Source organism: Cheilinus undulatus, linkage group 23 (assembly GCF_018320785.1).
Source record: "Cheilinus undulatus linkage group 23, ASM1832078v1, whole genome shotgun sequence".
NCBI lineage: Eukaryota > Metazoa > Chordata > Actinopteri > Labriformes > Labridae > Cheilinus > Cheilinus undulatus.
Window position 1 is genome coordinate 22,060,390 of NC_054887.1, and position 15,230 is coordinate 22,075,619.

Sequence of the window (15,230 nt, forward strand, 5' to 3'; positions counted from 1 at the left end):
TTTAAAAACATGCAGTAATGAAGACAGTGAAAGTTTTAAAATTCTCAGAGAGGGCTAACTACTGAGCAGTGCAGCTATAATACAGTTTCCATTTCTTGAATGCTGGGATGAATTCAATGTGAGAATCTTACATTATTGATAGCCTATACACTGAAACTGAATATATAATGATTTGAAAGGGAGAGGAGAGACCTGAACTGTAAATATGAACAACTGAGTAGATGCTAGCTCACTAAATCATACATATACAGGCTGTGCTAGCTAGGTGTGGGCGGACATGCGGTGTACATGTGTGTCTGAATATATTATATCCATATATTCTCCTGATGCTGCCTCTACATGTCTGTAAAACACGTTATTATTGACTGAGTGCCTCAATTCTATGTGAGAAAGAGAGAGAGAGAGAGAGCATCAAAAAAAGGAAGAGAGAAAACAAGAGGCAATCTGTCAGCATCAGCACAGCCTGCTGGGAAATGTGCATCCCACGGGAGGTTGTCAACTGGAGGTAATTCACTTCCTGGTTTGCTCCGCACGCGCTCTCTCGATGAAGAAGAGAGCAGGGGGAATCAATCAGAGAGGAAATTAAAGAGGCAATCACATCCTGGTAGAATCAAACTGAGAATTCAGCCTTCAGCTTTATTACTCACCCAGGTAGAGGTTATTGTTATCCACACACCTGGTGACAAATCATATAAGACACCTGTGGGTGGCCATATGTCAGCCGACACGCACACACAACCTGAGTTTGCGTTTAATATTCATGTGGAGTTTCCTAGTGACAGGCTGGGGAGGTTTCACTCATACACAAATCTGAGGTGATTAGCTATGTGTGTTATAGTGTGTGTGTGTGTGTGTGTGTGTTACAAATACGCTGAGGGAGGGCTGTGTGATTGGGAAAACTTCATATTTGCACGAGCTAAAGATGAAAGCCTTCCTGCAGCATTTTCATCAATGAACGTGTCAAACTCCAGAGCAATGTCGTTTGAATTGCTTTCGCCTGTCTCACTCCGCCTCTATCGCTCTGCATGACATTTCTGCATGTATATTTCATGTGTGTGTTGCTGTGTGTCCGTGCTCACTGCTGGTGTGTGTTCAGGCTGCATGTCTCTTTAATGTTTTTGCATTCATTTGTCACGGCATTGGCTGCTCTAGTGAAGATACAAAGATGGTCGAGGCGAGGGGAGAGATGATGGAGAGTATACGCTATACAATCAAAAGTTCAGACACGGGAAACGACGCAATATACAGGAAGAGTAAAGATACAAGCAGATACATTACACAGTAAATATACCCAATCATCTGTCTGGAGACATGGGGCTGTTTGAGGTGAAACTGGCTCCAAACAGTAACAATAACAGTGGGCTATCATAGCTCATTATGCCATATCACATCACAATATATGTTCCATATGAGTTATGTATGGTATCATATGGTACTATCCTATCCTATCCCATATTGTACTGTAGTGAATTTAGGCCCAAACTGTTCTCTGTTCACTTTCATTTCAAAAATATTAAGTTTGATCTTCAAAAGCCCATCACAGTCCAGCCCCTCCAAACACACACTTTTAATGCATAACTTCCCCCCTATGCCTTCCAGTGTAGCCAGTGCCCTAACCACATAATGACATTAGCATTTGGAGTCCTCTCCTCTCCACATCTTATCTACTTCAAAAGCAGCGCTTCATTAACTACCGCCATCTATCAGAGCGCAGGGAGCCGCCTGGAATGTCTGTGTGAGAGCGTGTACGTCCACGACGCTGGTCGTGTTATGTGGGGTCACAGCCTTGTAGATTAGTGTGTCAGACTGGACGTCACACCTCTCTGTTAACATGTTTTTGCCTCTCAAGGACCCAAAACAAGTTTCAGCAGACCAGGAAGTATTCAAATCTACTTATGTTGAAGCCAACAAAGCGAAAGGTCCGGGGGGAATTAAATCAGGAGGAAATTCCCAGCACCACTCTGCTGGGAATGGATTTAGCACATGAATGACATGAACTACGTCTTTGGTTACGTACTTAAGAAACGACGGTAGTACCTCACACTGAACAGGATCACAAACTAAAAATAGATCTAAAAACACAACATGAATATTAAGATTCACATCCGTCAACAGGTACCAGAGGGGACACTTCTTTAAGAAATCTTTAGGTTGCATAAAAAATTTTAACATCTGATACTTCTGGTTTTAAAATGATGAATAAGCGACCTTTGGTAGTTTGATCATTAAAACAATATCTTTTATAAATGGACTAATTAGTTTACAATTAGGTTTTTGCAACATTATATTAATTCATGTATATGTTTAGACAACTCTTCAATGGTTTAATGAGTATCCTGACTGGTTTTCAAAGTGGTTAAAAACAAGTGACTAATAGGAGCCACTGGCCCTTTTCAATTGAAGAATATCACCCAATTTCCACATAGTTCCTCTATGCAGCGATCTGTCCAGATAAACATATCAATGTCCACAGAAAAACCTCTGTCAAACAGGTAGGATGTGGTAAAATGAAGGAGTGTGGTTCTCCTCATTCATATACAGAACTTGCAATGCTTTGCTAGCAATGTAAACCAGTGTTCACAGATTTTATTCAGTCATGCCGACCCAATCACAGCTTCAGGGACCCTCCTTAAACCAGAACTAACTAAAACTTAATTCTGTGTTTACAAAACTAACTAAAGTAAAATCAAAATTAGGGAAAAATATCATTACTTGAAGTCTTTGTCAGCAGCAGACTGACATAAACACAACCCCAGAAGAGTAAAATGACCTGATTTGATTAAAGATGAATTCACACAATAATACATTTTAGGTCTTGAGTTGTATTCAAATGTTAAATTCAAATATATAAAATGAAAAGTGAAGAGTAGCCTGATTGAATGTGGGTTTTAAGATTTGGAAGATACTTCCTAGTTTTGTACTCAAGACCAAGACTTGCCCATGACCAGAGTGCACTGAAACAAGGCAAAACCGAGACTTTTGGGGTCAAGACCCAGACCATGACAAGCCGAGACCATAAAAATCCATTTTAAAAAGACATGAAAAGGTTGAACAGTAAAAGAGCAGTCTCTCTTTAATTATAGTTTTCTTTTTAAAAAATATGGCAGATAAAAACAAGGCATCTGCAACTCTTTCAAAGCACAAAATGCAAAAATCTCAAATCTTAAAAAAACTGTTCAACTAACTGCTTGTAAAAAAACAAATCCTTTAGGTATTTAAAAGCCACTGACAAGTCCAGAATTGTTTAAAATATCTGAAAAATGAGATGTTTATCTAGATTTTTAATGTTAATAAAATTTACCAGAGAACTGCCACAATATTATGAGGAATTACTTCATAATTTACACATTATTACTCAGTGAATACTCCCTTAATATTACCAAGATATTACTTGGTAAACAGCCAACTTATTACTCGATATTTACACCTTATTCGTGAGAAATTACTACATAATTACCACTTATTCCTATAAAATTGCTAGGTAATTAGGCCCCCTAAAGTGTACTCACTCGTGGTAGAAGCAAAGAAAAACTATACATGTTCTTTGTCATGTGATCTTGCAATTCCCATGTGAACTTTTAGTGCTCACATCTCCAGCTGCTCTGGCCTGCCCTCCACTTCAGAGACGGATCTCGTAGGCGTTGATCGGAGTAAAACCACGGTGCAGACAGAACGCAGTGACACAGATTATGTGAAAATTTTCATAAGAGGATGTATTTCCCCCTTTATATGCATAAAAACATAAAAATTATATACTACGTTGCTTTGTTAAAAATAAACCAAATAAATTTTCCGTCGCAGCCAAAAAATCCAGTCCCAAAAAAGCCTTGAGCACATTGTGTTGCCACACTCATGCCAGACTTATAATTAAAAATATAAAAAACTCCAAGGGTTGCCTTTGGCACTTTGTTGGTTCAAGTCATGCAACCAAATGCTGAATCTCTCAAATCTGTGCTGCCAAATCTTCTCCAAGCTGGAAATGAAAGTGCTTACTGGGCAGCTGGAGTCAAACTGTTCTCTTTTAGGAGAAATCAATCACTATTTTAATCAATCACGCAGCCTGGACTTATAAAGTTTTAAAGTGGTTCTTTAATATTCGACATCTACAAAATCTATTAATTTTTAAATTTTAAAGCACTCCTACATTCAATCGCTGAGCTTAATTCAAAGTGATTTGAACAGCTAAAGTGTAAAACTGCCACTCACGTCTAATGTTCCAGCTGTTCGTGTTTCTAGACTGTAATGAGCAGCAACTTATAGATCCCTGAACTAAACAGGAGCCACACTTCTTCCTGTTTCCTCCAGACTCCTGATTTCCTTTGTGTCTCCATATGCTCATCCCAAGAGTCTTTCCTTTTATCATCATCTGCTGAGTGAAAACATCAGATTTACAGTCACAGACAGCCAAAGTCTGTGTCTTGCTTTTGTTGGTTAAAATATCTGAGAACACTGGAGCTAGAAATTTAGCTGTTTTCACATTTGCTCTCCTGAAAATTCCTAAAAAAAAAAAAAAAAGGTTGGACAAGCTGCCCCTAAAATCTTCCTGAGATGCTCTCATTTCTCCTGTCGGCACGTCTCAGAGAGCTGGATATGATTTTAAAAGGATGTCATGAAAGTCCCTGTGTAATGTTTACAACATGTCCAAGATGAAAAATGGAGGCGTCTGCACAATAATGACAGTTTTATTAATACACAGTCATGTGCATAAGTGCCAAGGTCAAGCTCGATGGCATCTTCTTTGTCCGGGCCTTTTTACCACTGGAAACACGCCCAGAGACCGCTGGCAGTTTGTGGGCCTTTGGGACATCTGCAGCATGACCCTAGGCTGTGCTTACTCACTCACCCCAACACCTACTCTGCCCTTAAGGTGTGTACTTTGTTATTTTTCAAATGATTATTTTCCCATGCCGCTGGCAGTAAGCAAATAGATCCAGAGCACGACCAGGATTTTGTCAACCCTCCTTCCCGCCCTTACTTCAGTTCAGCCTCAGTTTTTGGCCCAAACAGGCCTGAAAGTCCTGCACAGTACTGTATGTCAATGCTACATTTATTAGGGCATATTAACAGTATAAAAGAAGAATGGAGAAGAAAATAATGTAAAGCAGAAGAGTTTATGAAGCAGTCTGTTAATGTGCATGGTCACACAGAGTCTCAGGATATGATCACCAGAACTCAGGATGGAGTTTAAAACCTGGTTTCATAAGGACTTGCCTCTTCTTTTATAAAAAGCTGAAAATCAATAACACAGCAGATTCTAGATCGTGCTATGGTGTCCCGTGGGCCCTATAGCATCATGGTACATCACGAGTTCAGTCGGGTCATTTAAATCAAATCATTGGTGCACAAACAGTGCTCTGTTCAAGTTTTTGATCAAGTGTTTCAGGTCCAGACAATACAATGACTGTGAGGCGAAGGTAAATGAAACATAATTGTGATGTGTGTATTTAAGAGAGGAAATTTAGGTTTTGAGAGTACACAGGCTGAGGAGTGAAATTTGTTTTTCCTAGCCACATAAAACAGAACAAGTACATCTACTGCTACTTAACCCGTGGAAGTCCACCACTATTTTTCCATTTTGTCAATACTTTTCTTCTGACAATATAAACCACTCAGAAAAAGTATACCATGCTCATGTCTGGTATCACTGTTTTCTGCACTACCTCAACTTTATGAAATGAAAACACCCACAAGACTGATTTTTAAAAATTACTATTTAAAACAACATCTTGTCATTTTTTTAAAAGAAATCAGAAAATGCTGAAATTATGAAAAAATTACCAGTGCTAGTCCTGTACAGTATGGTCCACTATGTGTAAAATTAAACTTTATATCAAATTTAAATGATAATATTTCCTGTTTTACTCAGCCTATTGACATCAAACAAAAACAGAAAAAAGTTTAAAAATCATAATATCCACACCAAGTGATCGTTTGGAAAATGTAGCTTTGTTTTCAAGCTATATGATGATGAATCACGCCGGCATGATCGTGGACCTCTTAGGGTTAAACAACTTTTCAAAAAGTATTGAGAGTGATGATGATTAGGGCTCTGACTGTACAAGAATAAAGACAAATTGAATAGGTTGTTTGCAATCACATGATCCAGACAGCTCCATGTGGGGCAGGAAGTGGGGAACAAGGGAAAGTTAGTACTTTAAAGCTCTAAATGGACCTGTGCACTAAAATCATTATCAGAAAATTTCTACACATATTGAATACATTCCCTACACTTTATAAAAAAGTGTTTTTTTTTTTGGGCTTTTTTTTGGGCTTTTTATCCCTTTATCAACAGAGGAGGACAGTGGACAGGATTGGACACAGGGATGAGGGCATGTGGGAACGTGCCACTGGCCGGATTCGAACCCGCGCTGACCATGTACATGGGGCAGGCCTAAAACCTCTAAGCCACCTGCACCCCACAAAAAAGTTTATTTCTATAGTTTTACCTGGCATGGATATCACAAGTGCTCATTCAGACCTCCTAGCGTCTTGCTTCCACGTTGATATCACGATACATACTGTATATTACTATAGCTTCTGGTATGCAGTCCAATAACTGAGGTAGAGGTAGGCCTACAGGTGAGGTAGTCCTGAGAGATGGCATGCTTTCCATCTGAATTAGTGTCTTTTCTAAACATTTGCATTCAAAATGCAGTCTCCTTTTTCCCTTACTGGAATTATTCAAGAGTTTTTTGCATGTGAGCGCTTAAGAAATAAAGTCACCACCATCTGATTCAGGCAGTGATCTCTTCAGAAGAGATTTTTGGAGAAACCAACTGGCAATTAGTATCCTCATTAAAAAGGACATTTGTATGCACTGTATGCCAATAAATATATTATTATTTCTGTCTAAACCAGTGATTTCTCTTCATGAATCACTGTCTGGAGGTCATGGCGTTCAATCTCTCTTCACGACCCTCCCAGCCCCCATAAATCTCAGGTTGTTACAGGTTATAGGTGGAGAAACGGTTCTCAGAAGAGCTGTGGATTCCCTGAATTCCACATTTGCCACCGTAAACCAACACCGGTGTCGCGCCCACAGGCATGATGGGTAAAAGATGTTCCAGCATGTGATAACAGATGCAGTGCTGTGTTGAGATGTGAGTGAGAGGGACGGACAGAGGGGCATAAAGGGAGGGAAGGAAGCTTTTTTGATAAGGTAGGTGGCAGAGGGAGGAGAAAATGATAAAGAGCAACAGCAGGCCGGGAACGGAGAGGGAGGAGAGGGAGATTGTAGAGGGAAGTGAAGGATGGAGGGGACGCCAGAGAGAGATACTGATGGTGAATCCAGGGCAGCAGATGGAGGGAGAGAGACAGGGGGCGAGAGAAGGAGAGATTTGAGAGAAAAAACAAAGAATTAGAAGGAGGGAGGAACAAAGAAGACAGAGGCTTAGAGGGAGAGAGCGTTTGTGTGTCACTGTGTGTTTGTGCGGGTTTAGAGGTCTCAGTTTCTTGGCAGGGCGCAGCAGCAGAGTTTGGCTCGGACCCTAATGGAGATGTAAGAAGGCCCCGAGTTTGATCACACGCACACAAAAACACACATGCACATCCGCACGCTCTTTTTCACACCTCCAGGCCCTCTCTCATCAGTCTGGCTCCAGACAAACTCGATGCACCGGCGCCGCTGTTGAACCCTGAACTAAAGCAGAAATGATGGCCAAAGATTCACTGGATGACTCCTGATGCACACAGAGCATCTTTACAAAAACACAAGCAGGGTTCTGGGATGTTTTTAAGGCTGTTCAGGGTGTGAAAAAGGACAATTTATGACACAAAATAAACATGATTTAGGGATTTATAGTTCTGGAATGATAACAAAATGCTTCCTGTAATAGTGCACTTGGGTATGAGAAAATATTATAACATGTAACCATACTAAAGATGTGCAGTTCAAGTAAAACTACTATTCAAAAGTCTTTGACAAGAATCCAAATAAAACTCAAAAATTCACTGACTTAATTTTCACAGATTAGCTTGATGCTAACTCATAGTGGAGATTGCCATTAACAGGCTAACAGAATGACCATCACTGTAAGTCACTGAACAATATGAAGAAAAATACAATGCCCCAGAGGTTAAAAGAAGCTAAGTATATTTCTTAGCATCTCTATGCTCTGTAACACTTCATTTTTATAACTTAACTTACAAAAAATAAATAAGAGTGAAGGTCACAGGACAAAAGACAGATTATTTTTGGCAATTTTGCATAAAACGTGACTAAACCGCCAGTTGGACAGGCAGCTAAGCTGTACACCCCAGTCAATAGCTTCAGTTTTTGAGCAGTGCCACATTGGCCCTTCCCTGTTCTTCAATTTCCAGTGCTGCCCTCTCACCTTAATAAAGAAATGAAAGCCCAAAATGAATCTCTAAAAAGCACTAAACCAATTGATATCAGTTGTAATACATATGTACACCCTACTGTATGCAGTAAATACTGTATAATTGAGTGTTAAATTGAAGGGGACAATCCATCACAGTAAATCTTATCAGTGGAATAATTAATCACGTAAAGATTCTTAAAGGCCTTGTGTGTACAGGCCTCATAATCCAGCCCTTAATATGATTTACTTTCTCCACAGGAAACCTTTGACCCAGTTTAGGTACCCTTCAATACACAACGCTCTTCGATTCCCCCTCCAGCTCTCACTATTAAATTAAAACACACATACACACACAACCGTGAGAATACTAGTGGTGGTTATGCAAGAACAGCAGTTATGTCACACGCTTGGACTCACAAAAACACACAAATACACACAAAGTCTCAGCCTGCCAGACTTTTTGGAGAGCTTTCTTAGTCGTCTGATTCGCTGTTTCCGGAAACAGAGAGCTGAAGTGCTGTAGCCGTGAAACAACTTGGGAAAAATAAACAGAGTTTTGTGGGTTTCTCTCTGGCTCTTCATCCTCATTGGACAGCGCTGAGAGAAATAACTCCGGTACACCGATCCCATCCAGAACCCCACGCTGAGCCGCTCAGAGACTCCCACACAAGCAGGGGAACACATCAGAAAATATGCCAAGGGGTGACCAGCGGCATGAATCCCAATTAAAACACACAGTCTGGGCGTGCGTGTCTCCTCTGAGAGTCACTAAACTCCACTTAAAGGTTGTTTGTTTGCAGAGGAGGGAGAGGTAAACACTCATACACTTACACACATAACCTAAAAACAAGAGGGGCTTCCCCCTGAGCAAGAGTGGGAGAGAGAGGGGGGGACGAGCGACCATCTGCCATATCATGACTCATTCTTCCTGAGAGTTTCATTTTTCAATCAGCATCACTCCATCACGGTCAGTCTGCTGTCACATAATACACACACATCCATCCTGGTGTCAAACAATACACAGGAAATGATGAGAACGATTATCGGCTGTCATCATAGATTTATCATCACTGTTAATACTGGTCTGCATGAAAAGATGATTACTGGAAAAATCCAACTCTGACCTTTCCCACAATGCTAGTTCTGCAGTAAAAATGAAAAAATGACACTCATGTTTGATTTGATTACTTTCTGTGATTTCTTATGAAGCCATAACATGGAATACTGCTGAATGGAGATCACCTGAGTGTAGTGAATGTGGCTCAAGGGACTGTAGTATAAAGACACTTGCGTCTGGAAGGTCCAGAAATCAGTATTCATGGCTACCATTGCCCCATGAAAACAAATAGAATACCCAAAGCAACTCAGAGAAAATCTTAATGAAAAGTATAAGTCAGGGGTGCATACAAAAACATCCCTGGAGTTCAGTTAAATCCATAATTAAGAAATGGAAGGAATACGGCACATGTGTAAAACAGCATTGATCAGGCAGTCTTCACAAATTGAGGGACCGTGCAAGAAGGAGACTAGTGGGAGAGGCCACCTGGACACCTATGACTACTCTGAAGGAGTTACAAGCTTCAGCAAGTGAGATGAGAGAGATTCTACATAAACAACTGTTGCCCTAGTTCTTCACCAGTCAAAGCTTTATGAGAGAGTGGCAAAGAGAAAGACACTGGTAGAGAAACTCATTAAATCTTGACTAGAGTTCCCCAAAGGGCATCCGAGAGACTCCATGGTCAAGTAGAAAAAAAAATATTTGGACTGATGAGACCAAAATGATATTTTTTAGCCACCAGACAAGATGCTATGTACATCACTAAAAGCACAGCATCCCCACTGTGAAGCACGGTGGTGGCAGCATCATGCTGTGGGGATGCTTCTCAGCAGCCAGTACTGGAAGGCTTGTAAAGGTAGGGGGTAAAATGAATGCGGCAAAATATAAAAATCCTGAAGGACAATTTTATTCAGTCTGCAAGAGAACTACGACTTTGGAGATTTATTTTCCAGCAAGATAATGACCCGAAGCATTCGGCAAAAGCTACACAGAAAAGGTTTAGAGACAACAAGATGAATGTTCTGGAGTGGCCGAGTTGAAGCCCAGACCTCAATCTAATATAGAATTTGTGGCTGACTTGAAAAGGGCTGCATACACCCAATCCCTGTGCAACCTGACAGAGCTTAAGCAGATTTGCAAAGAGGAATGGAGTAAAATTGCTGAGTCCAGATGTGCAAACCTGATTTAGATTGTAGCCAAAGATGCATCTACTAAATACTGACTTGAAGGTGGTGAATATTTATGCAGCCACTTATTTAACATTACATATTTTCACTTAATTGATATTACTTTGAAGAAATCTGTTTTTACTTTACAATAAACGAGATTTTTAGAACATCTTTTTTCTCTATAAGCCAAAGTATTTTGACTTCAATTATTACATTATAAAAAGGGTAAAATATCCAAGGAGGTAATTCATTTTTATAGGCACTGTTTATAAAATAAATCAAACTGGTTAGTATGCAAAAATTGATCTGCAAAAACAGTGTTTTTCTCGTAGTATTTTGGCTATAAACAAAATAACGTTTAAAGGTTAATTTTGTTTTTTTTTTTTACATTTTGCAATAGTAGTAGCTATTTGAGAGAAACAATAAGCACAAGTGGAGAGGTGGAAACATTTCCTTCTAGTTTGCTTTTTGTGCAATCCCAGTGTTAAAGACTTAAATGGAAACGCTCAATAAAGCCACAAAATGTGAGCATGTACTCATGAGATGCATATCAATAAGAGACACTGTGATAAATACTGGCCTCATGGGGAATTAAAAATGGAAAAACTGTTTTTGTACATCAGAGTAGGTACTTTTGGGATGCACTGATCAAATTATAAAGACTTCTATCAGAGGCAGTGAGACCTGATTAAACAGATCAGGTATACAGTCAGATTTCAAGTTCTGCCATTAGTGTCATCACTAAAGTCATCTGCTTTATGTAGAGTAAATTATGTCAAACAGAGGGGATTTAAGCATGGGAAAAAAGAGGACACTGAATCAGTAGGTTAAATTAAATTAAAAGGGTGCAAAAATCAGTGCCTTGCTTGTAAATTAGCATCATAAAAATGTTTAAAAATGTGTTAAAGTGAAATGTCATGATGTACCAGAGTTACAGATGCCGGCTATGGCAGTACAAGCTCATTAAGCCCTGCTGGGTTTATTTAATTAAAGGAGAAACTGTGATTTTTCTTGCAGCCTTTTCTTTAATTTTCTTAAGGCTTGCAGCAACTTTGAATGAGTAATAGTGGAAAACACAGCCTGTGGTAAAGTCGGAAAATCCAGGATTGTGGATCAGACGTGTGCACCATAAGGATACAAAATGCACCACAACTTTCAAACAATGTAAATGACAGAATGAATGACTGAAGCCTTGATTGCCCCATGGGGAATGTGCCTCATCATGAGTGTAAAACCATTAATGGCACTAACATAAATGATATTTCGTTTTGTGGCAAAGCAGTTTAGGGTTAGAGGTGAACATCTTTCCCCTCTCCTACTAACCCACAGCCACCAAGAGCATTGTGGGTCATCCACAACAGAATATGACCCATTAAAGTGCAATGAGATCATCTAGTATTGATTTTCCACTCAGCACGTGTGTGTTTGTGTGCAAAACGCTCCCCCACCGCCACAAAACTGCACCCGGAGCGTCGTCTTCTCTACATCCTGTGCTCGTAGAAATACAGTCCATGTCCCACTTGGCCGTTTGGTGCGATTCTTTCAGCGAAAAAGAGGAACCTCATGACTTAGGAATGCTGTGAATGGCTCAGAGGCCTTAAGATGGGAAACTATGCATTGATTCCCGGAGACCATTCCCACAACTTTAGCCTGCGCCCACTCCTCTGCTGTGACCCTGCTGTTGACTCACTCATCTGCTACAGTACAAATATCCCTCTATTAGGAGGCCGCCTCACACAACAGGTCACACACACACACATGGACGTACACAAACAGATGTACAGACAATACTTTACAGACCTCCCTCATGGGCCTCATAAAAGCCAAACAGTAGACATATATACAGTATTTTTCCACCCATAATGCATCTGTGTGGCCTCAGGTTACCTCTCTCTGTCTATCTCAGCATTTTTTCTTTGTTAAGTCGTTTTTAATCTCTTCAAACAGCTCCATATTAATTCAGTGTTCTGTAAATAATCCCTGTCCTTCGTTTCAGTCTCTTAAATTCTCATTTTTAAAGCAAACATGCAGCTCAGTTTACAGCTTTAGGATGTGGGGGATGAGATATGGACAATAACAAATAGGATGTATAGGTTCAGTGAAGTTGCTGTTATCAGCTGAGTTCAAGGCGTGAAGGACAAATAAACAGTACAGGACATGGGGTTCAGTTTTACTGGGGGTAAAGTCAAGTTTTAGGCGTGTCTGCAAGGAAAAAGTGGCAAAGAAGCAAAGAGACTGCTGTCACTGAAACATAAAAATAATGAATTATACATTTACAGTCCATGGAAATTACTGAGGGCACTGTATTTGATGTACTACCATTATGACCCAATATTAATCACCATGAGTTCAGCACTAGCAGTATTTAGCCACAGTACCATCTGAAAGGTTCAGTCACTGGTCAGTCAGTATTCCTGGCTACCATTGCACCATGACGACAAAAGAACACTCCAACCAACTTAGGGAAAAGGTTATCAAAAGGCAAAAGTCTGGGGATGGATACAAAAAAATATCTCCAATGCACTGAACATCCCTTGAAGTTCAGTTAAATCCATCGTCATAAATGGAAGGAATATGACATGAGTAGATCTGCCTATTTTATGCCGAGTTACAAGCTTCAGCAGCTGAGATGGGGGAGACTCTGCATACAACAACTGTTGCGTGGGTTCTTCACCAGTCAAAGCTGTATGGAAGATTGGCAAAGAAACACACGTTAAAATTTGACTAAAATTCACCAAAGGGCATGTGGAAGACCCCATGGTGTCAGATAAGACACCATCCCCACTGTGAAGCATGGTGGTGGCAGCACCATGCTGTGGGGATGCTTCTCGACAGCTGGCACTGGAAGGCTTGTAAAGGTAGACGGTAAAAGGAATGTGGCAAAATATAAAAATCCTGGAGGATAATTTTATACAGTCTGTAAGAAAACTACAACTTTGGAGATTTATTTTCTTGCAAGAAAATGACCTGAAACTTACAGGGAAGCTACACAGAAAAGGTTTAAAGACAACAAGGTGACTGTTCTGGAGCGGCCGAGTCAAAGCCCAGACCTCAATCTAATATAGAATTTGTGGCTGACTTGAAAAGGGCTGTGCACACCCAATCCCTTTGTCATTCGTGGGAACAGTAACTAAAATGTACTCACCAACTATTCTGACAAACAAAATGTACTCAAAGGTAAAGTGTCATGATTAAAAAGCAGCACAGGAGCTGCAGGATAACAGGAAGTGATGCCATATACTCACAGTGTAACTAAGATTGCATGAAAATTACAATATAATATTTTACCATTCTGTTGGTACTTAAAATGGAATTGGGACACTGCTTTTATGTAGCAAACCTACTTCTCTTTTCATAATAACAGATTATGTGGGAACCAACAACAAAAGGCATGAAAGCAGCTTCAATAATTCCTCCTCACCTCAACAATTTAAAACCTCAGAGAGGAAACTGAGTGCAAAAAGAAGAACAGAAACTCACGCTTGAGCCTAAATAACAGAATATTTCCTGTACAAGTCCTACATGCAATAATCAGAGGTGACAGGCCAAGGCAACGACAAGCTTTAGACCACTTGTTGACACCCTGATCCATGTGATGTAGCACTCAGACGCAAACAAAAAAGGTAAGATCCCAAACTGCCTAAATTTACTTTGTCTGGCCCTTTACACATGCAAATGTGTATTTCTGCTTAAATTATCCCGTCACTTCCTCTGTTGAGAGAGAAAAGCCTGTGATCAGTGCTGGAACTGAGCTTTATGAACCCTGCTGGCTTAGCACACGAGTGGTTGGCATCCTCCCCGCCGGCGTGCGACCTCATCCCGGTCGTGACTTTGCTGGAGGGCCCTAAGGCAGTACTCCACCCTGATGCCCCCAGCCTTTGATCTCCTAATCACCTGGCTCTGCCTCACCCTCAGCAGAGAGAGAGAGGGCGAGGCTGCAGGGGCGGGAGGAGGGGGACAATAATAACCTGAGCAGTTGCTCTGGAAGCCTTTGAGGGTTAAATTTGGAAAGGAAGGGAAGCCTTTGAGAAGCTTTTAAATCTGGGGATGCTAAAAGAAAAGCACAAATTGGCGATTCATTTTTTTAGCATAAATGGCTTCAAATCTTTACAAAAATCTCTAAAATTATTACTTAAGTGATTTAGTTTTTGCTCGATTGTGTGATCAATGCACGCTTAAAACTTAAAATCCTTCACAACTTTCCTTTGGTTGTGAAAAGACACTATGTTTGTTGGATGTCAAACATTGCACATCACCACAAACACACCATCTCGAATGTAAAGCACGCTGGTGGCAGCATCATGCTCTGGGGATGCTTCTCAGCATGTGGAAGGCTTTTAAAGGTAGAGAGGAAAATGCATACGGCAAAATATGGAGGAAAATCTTATTTAGTCTAGGAACTACGGCTTAGGAGAATATTTATTTTACGGCAAGAAAATGACAATGAAACATACAGCAAAAGACATCAAGATGAATGTTCTGGAGTGGCCGAGTCAAAGCCCAGACCTCCATCCAATAAAATGTGTGGCTAGACTTGAAAACTAGCAGGAAAAAAACTAGGAAATTGGTAACTGATCCGAAGGAATCAACATTCTGCCACCTGTTAGCCCACTGACACAAACAAAAGCATTCCCTCATTGGCCCATTATTGAAAGGAAACCAGACGCTATGATGCAAGCGGTG

General features: G+C 40.4%; 1 protein-coding gene across 2 annotated transcripts in view; it reads right to left on the bottom strand.

The window, feature by feature from the left end:
* The window catches only part of anks1b (ankyrin repeat and sterile alpha motif domain containing 1B), a 360,504-nt gene that overhangs the window by 343,778 nt on the left and 1,496 nt on the right, over positions 1–15,230 (bottom strand). The window lies entirely within an intron of this gene.